Consider the following 6,866-nt stretch of genomic DNA (forward strand, 5'->3'; position numbering starts at 1 on the left):
GGCTGGCAGGAGAGTGGTTAGGGGGTGATCAGGCTGGCAGGCAGAAGTGCTTAGGGGCAATCAGGAAGGCATGCAGGCGAGCAGTTGGGAGCCAGCAGTCCTGGATTGTGAGAGGGATGTCCGACTGCCCATTTAGGCCCGATCCCATCGAGATCGGGCCTAAACGGGCAGTCGGACATCCCTCCAATGGTCCCAGATTGGAGAGGATGCAGGCCTGGCTGAGGGACACCGCCCCCTGACCCCCGTGCACGAATTTTGTGCACCAGGCCTCTAGTTAGATGATAAGTGCCTCTTCTGAACATAAGGCAACAAATGTTCTGGGTCCTGTGGCTTGTGTGGCCTTTATGTGCAGACATTCTCAGGACCTCCAAAACTGTTTCGTGTAGCTACGTCATTGGCAGAATAATATAATGGTGTTGTGTATTCCCTGGCCCCTCTAGGGTATTCACATAATGTAGTTGATCAAAAGGCAAGAAGGCAAAGGTAGAGGAAGGATAACCCTGAAATCTGTCCCAGGATGTCTTGTATGTAGTCAGCATTCCTATTGAATTTGATGGCAATAGTTTGTTTTTTATTATATACTCTTATGGTTTCAGAGAAAGAGAGAAAGGGAGAGAGATCAATGAGAGAGAATCATTGATCAGCTCCCTCCTGCATGCCCAACTCTGGGGATCCAGCCCACAACCTGGGCATGTGCCCTGACCTGGAATCAAACCAGTGGCTTTCCGTTAATGTGATCATGCCCAAGAAAATGAGGCACAGTGGCCATGGAGAGTTGATATTTTGTGTTCTTCTTTATTAATTATTGTATTATTTTCAGTAGCAACAACTTTAAACCTACTTAGCCACACACTGTATTTACCTCCAGTTCTTTTGTAATCTTTCTGCCTCCAAGCCCACCATGCAGGCACTGATTTACCTTCCTGTACAATAGAGACATTCATATTTTTCATAATTTTATTGGTACTAAAAGGTGTATTCTCTTTAAGAAACAGTGGCTTCCTTCATGCTACAGAGATTTGTTGAGATTCGACACTAATGTTTATGTAAATATTTATTTCCAGGAAATATTGTATTCTATGGGTAACCACTTTAGCTATTGAGCTGCCTGTGGTTTCAGTGATTTCTACTTTGGGGTTTTATAAATAAAATAGTTGGGAATATTGTGTTGAGTTCTTTTTGCAGGTGTATGTTTCACTTACCAACTGTTCCAGTGTCAGTGAATATGTTATATTTTAACATCTGGGGAACTGTGATCTAAAATGGTCAATCACTTTGCCTCCCGACCCACCCACAGTAATGAAAATTCCATTTTTCTGCAACCCTGCCAGCACATGTGAAGGTTAATCTTTTAAAATACCAGCCTTATCAGCGAGTATTGTTAACTTGCTTTTGTTTTCATTCCATTTTTGTAAAATTGTTTGATGGTGATCATTTCTTATGCATTTCTTTACATTGTCTTTATTTCCTTTGTTAAAATGTCTGCTCAGGATTTTTGTCTACTTTAAAGTTAATTTATTGAAATCAAGATGGCGGCATAGGTTAAGCACCTAACCTGCAGCCTGGCACAACAATTTCAAGAATACAACTAAAGTTCAAAACGGACATCATCCAGAACCACAGGAAAGCTGGCTGACTGAAATGTCCACAACTAGAAGGAAAGAGAAAACCACAGGAAAATCAGAGGAGCCGTAGGAGCCTGAGGTATGGAGACACGGGCAGAGACATGGGTGCGCGCGCGAGCGAGGAAGACAGAGCCGCAGAAGACAGGGCGGCTGACGGCCTGGCCGGCGTTCTCTAGCAGGAAGGAGATAAAAGATCCAGATTGCGCTGAACCCCAACTCGGACTGCACTGAATCCCAGTCCCGGGCGAGACCCTGGGAAGCCAGGTGCATGCTGGGGGAATCTGGGCTGTGGGGCGGAAGCACAGAGGAGCCGCGAAAGGCAGAGCTCCGGAGGTGCGCACGCAAATGCGCACAGAGGACGGACTGTTGTCCATGCCGCTGAATTGCCCTGGCGGGGAGGAGACAGGGGCTCCGGACCCTGCTGAACCCCAGTTCGGGCTGCGCTGGGCCCCAGTTATGGGCGAGACCCTGCGAAGCCAGGCTCATGCTGGGGGAACCTGGACTGTGAGGCGGAGATGCAGGAGAACAGCGAAGGGCAGAGCACCGGAGGCGTGCGGGAATGCGTGCAGAGGACGGACTGTTTAGTGTGCCGCTGAATTGCCCTGGCGGGGAGGAGACAGGGGCTACGGATCGTGCAGAACCCCAGTTCCGGCTGCACCGGGCCCCGGCACCGGGCGATACCCTGGGAAGCCAGGCTCATGCTGGGGGAACCTGGGCTGTGAGGCGGAGACGCTGGGGAGTGGCAAAGGGCAGAGCACCGGAGGCGTGCACGGGAATGCGCACAGAGGATGGTCTGTTGACTGTGCCGCTGGATTGCCCTGGTGGGGAGGAGACAAAGGAGCCAGACTGCTCTGAGCCCCAGTTCCGACTACACTGAAACCCATTTCCGGGCGAGAATCTGGGAATCCAGATTCATTGGGGGAGAGACTAGACTGTTTGGCGGCGGGCGAAGCTCCAGGGCGCTTTTCTCTCAGAGGTGTTTGCAGGGAGTACAGAGGGACACTGAGACACAGGAACCTCATAGGGCAGGGCTGACGGGAAGCCAAGGCTATAGGCTCCACCCTGAAACTCCGCCCCATCCAAGCTGATCACAGAGGCTTTTACAATTTTGCAAGTCTAGTTGAATAAGGCTGTCTCCCTGCGTAGACACAGCTGATCCTCACAGCCAATTGGACTGGAGGGCAAATCCTCCCAGTGTACCAACAACAATCAAGGCTTAACAACACCAAGACTTTGCACTCAGCCCACAAAGGGGGGTACCAAGAGCGACCACCTAGGGAGATTGGGGAAGGTGAGCTACTGGCCCCTATAGGTCACTGAGCACACAATGCCACTCCATCAACATAGGGAGGCAGCCAAAAGATGGAGACACCGAAGGAGGTCATGAATAGAAGGGATGAAGGAAAGTAAACTAATGGATGACACAGTGTTCAGAACCACATTTATAAGGTTACTTAAGAATCTTCTGGAGGACCAAGATGGCGGCATAGGGCAGATGCATGATTGTTGCCTACCACAACAATTTTGAGACTGCAACTGGAGGGCAGAGCATACACCATCCGGAACAATGGCTGGAGGAGTTGCTGGGAGGGGGTTGATCGATGGGAGTTGGGATCGGGAAGACGGGGCCCCACTGGGTCCCAGATCCGGGTGCGCTCGCCCGGCGACTGGTCGACGCTGCAGGCCCGAGTGCCACCACAGCGGCCTTAGACCGGCCCGCCGCCGTGCATCGGGCCCACTGGAGCTTCGCCGAGCCCGCCACCTGGCGAGTTCCACAGCGGCCGCCCGGGAGCTCTGAGAGGATGGCCGAAGGAATTGCTGAGAGGGAATTGACCAACAGGAATTGGGATCGAGAAGACAAGGCCCCGCTGGGTCCCGGGCCCAGGTGAGGCCACGCGCCCCTGGATCCGGGTGAGGCCACCCCCTGGGTCCAGGTGAGGCTGAGTCCCAGGTACGGGCAAGGCTGCGTGCCCCTGGGTCCAGGTTAGGCCATGCACCCCTGGGTCCGGGGGAGGCCACGCGCCCCTGTGTCCGGGTGAGGCTGGTCCCGGGTCCGGGTGAGGCCGCGCCCCTGGGTCCAGGAGAGGCCACGCGCCCCTGGGTCCGGGTGAGGCTGGGTTCCGGGTCTGGGTGAGGCCACGTGCCCCTGGGTCCAGGTGAGGCCACATGCCCCTGGGTCCGGGTGTGGCTGAATCCCGGATCCGGGTGAGGCCGTGCGCCCCTGGATCCAGGTGAGGCCGCGCCCCTGGGCCCGGGAGAGGCCACGCACCCCTGGGTCCGTGTGAGGCCACATGCCCCTGGGTCCGGGTGAGGCTGGATCCCGGGACCGGGTGAGGCCGCGTGCCCCTGAGTCCAGGTGAAGCCGCGCCCCTGGGTCCGGGTGAGACCAAACCAGAGGGAGTCGGACCTGCATTACCACCATTGGTCCACCACCCAGAGCTGAAAAGTCAGTGCCAACATGTACACATAAGGAACTGGTGGACACTGAAAATGGGTCTCAAAAGAACTGTTGGTCCAGAAAGAAACTTACTACTGACTGATTCATTTGCCTGTCAGCATAACTATTATTGCTCGTCTCACATTCGGTTCTTATAAGTATATTTCTAGTAACACATGATCTCACTCATCTAGGGGAAATGATGAACAACATAGACTGATGAACAAGAACACACCCAAAAATAAGGAGGCATCGATCGGACTGTCGGGCCTCAGAGGGAGGGTAGGGGAGGGTGAGGCTAGCGGGGAGAGATCAACCAAAGGACTTGTGTGCATGCATACAAGCCTAACCAATGGTTAAGGACAACAGGGGGGTGGGGTGGGGGATGGGAATAGGGGGATGAGGACAAATATGTGACACCTTAATCAATAAAGAAATAAAAAAAAAAGAACCAAAAAATAAAAAAATAAAGTTAATTTATTATCCTAACCAATAGGAGGATAGTGCAGCCTCTAAGAAATATGTTTGAATTTCACTCATTCCTCAATGACTCTAGTGACTTCTTTGCCATATGGAATTCTTGCTTTTGAATTCTAAAAACAATATTTTTTTTATCAATTTTTACCCTATGTACTATTTATAGCCCACTTGTACCATACACTTAAAAGTTTCATCTGCATTGTTAACATCCTGCACGAGTGTTCTTTAAGTCTAAGGATTTAGTAATACAGTAAGTGAAGTCTAGGTTAGCAGTACTTGACAATTTCACCACATTCAAACTGTCAAAATGATGGCATTGCACATGGACATAAGATATTTCAGTAGTACATCATTATTTTTTACTAGTGACGGTGTACATGAATGCGTGCACATTGAAATGAAATTAATCCAAAAGTGTGTGGTGAGGCGGGACTTGGTGAGATCGGCCCCACACTCCCTAGTGCCAACCTCTCACAGTCCCTCCTTGGCTGGCGGCACCTGGGGCTTGAAGAACATCTGTGTAATGGGTGGGGTCCCTCAGCCACTGGTTTGATTCCAGGGCAGGGCACATGCCTTCCTGAATCCCCTGGAGTGGTCGTGCAGGAGGTAGATGATTGCTGTTTCTCTCCTCCCTTTCAAAACGAGTGCTGGGCCTGTGGAGATTGGGCTGAAACAGGCTCTCTGCCGTCCCCCAAGGTGTCCTGGATTTCGAGAGGGCAGTTCTTGGGTGACACAACCCAGGATCAGGCTCCCTCCTCTTTGGTTCTGGGGTGCGTTACCTGTAAACCACTGCTGTCAAGTAACCATAACTCACTGGGCAACTCCTGTGTTGAGCGTCTGAACCTTGGTGATCATTGCAGGTCATAGGTACCTGTGAGGGCATTGAGCGGTTGCTTAGCCTTTCATATAAATAAATTTTTAGCATACTGATACAGTAGCAATGAATGTGCTCAAGAACATTCATAATTAAACAGCTGAATTATTGGAAACGTAAGTTTTAAACATTTTTCAAAGTTTGATATATATGTAACTGATTTAAAACAAGCTTTAATATATATATATATATATATATATATATATATATATTGATTTAAAACAAGCTTTAATATATATATACACATATATGTATATATATGTGTATATATATTGACATATATACATATATATGTATATATATGTGTATATATATATATATTAAACCTTGTTTTAAATCAGTTTTAAATCTATCTATCTATCTATATATATATATATATATATATATATATATATATATATATATATATATAGAGAGAGAGAGAGAGAGAGAGAGAGGGAGGGAGGGAGGAGAGGCCCAGTGTATGAATTCGTGCATGCATCATCATCTTCTTCTTCCCCTTCTTCATCATCCATGGCAGGAACCAAGTAGTACTGTAAAGGATTTGGCCAAATGTCATCTTTGATGACTTCCCGTAACTCATCTGCACCTGCATCAGAATGGTCAGTAATCCAGGTACAGAAGCTCTCTGGTTCCTCATGCTGTCTCTTCCTGCTGGCTTTATTCTGTGTTTGACTTGAACGTTTCGTCAAATGCTTTCCAGATTTCCATTTGATGTCAGTGGACTTTGAAGATGGATCACCACTCTCATTCAGATGAAACTCTTTAGAGAGAACTTTATATTCTAAGTAAGGATTTTCATCCCAATAAAAATCTATTCTCTAACCCGATTTAATATCTTCAAATAGTCTCACTTCAACTCTTGTCAAATAATGCAGCGCCTCTTCATTCTCTTCCCAATCAGTGCAGACACTTGTGGATGGTTGACAAATGTTGTTACCCCAAAATTTGGGACTTTGGCGGTCAATTCTGACCTCTTCTGAAAAAATGGTTGGCGGAGTTTGTTATATTTCTGTTCTGCTTTCAAAATCTCCTCACTGGCTTGTTCATTAAGTCTGTCTATATCATTTTGTACTTCATCAATATGTCCAATCGCTTCTTGCTGTTCTTTTTCTCCCTTCGGCACTACCAGAGGGGTCTGCTTCTTCTCCTGCTTGGGGGCTGGAGCCAGTTTCGGTTTCTTTGTTTGAGGTGGGAGCTAGGACTGGCGTTTGGGGGCCATGCTGTGAGGCAAGTCCTAGGATCTGATCAATGGGAAGTCGCCAGGCTCAAAGGCGTGCTGATCTCTCAGTTTTTCAATTTTTCAAATGAATTTAGGATTTAACCAATAGGAGGGCAGTTCAGCATCTAAGACATCTCTATTCACCCATTCCTTAAGGACTAAATTGGTTTCTTTTCCATTTGGAACTGTACAGTATGTTTTGAATACTGGAAGGAAAATTGTTTTTCT

At 48.4% G+C, this 6,866-nt stretch overlaps 1 pseudogene across 1 annotated transcript; it reads right to left on the reverse strand.

Annotated features, from left to right (window-relative positions):
- Positions 1-2,321: 2,321 nt before the first annotated feature.
- LOC307095039 (protein SET-like) lies at positions 2,322-6,638 on the reverse strand (annotated as a pseudogene). The gene is made up of 2 exons: positions 5,896-6,638; positions 2,322-2,357 (listed from the first exon to the last, which is right to left on the reverse strand). The product of its transcript is annotated as a protein SET-like (transcript).
- Positions 6,639-6,866: the final 228 nt, after the last annotated feature.

Source organism: Cnephaeus nilssonii (genome assembly GCF_951640355.1).
Source record: "Cnephaeus nilssonii genome assembly, chromosome: 24".
NCBI classification, from domain to species: Eukaryota; Metazoa; Chordata; class Mammalia; order Chiroptera; family Vespertilionidae; genus Cnephaeus; species Cnephaeus nilssonii.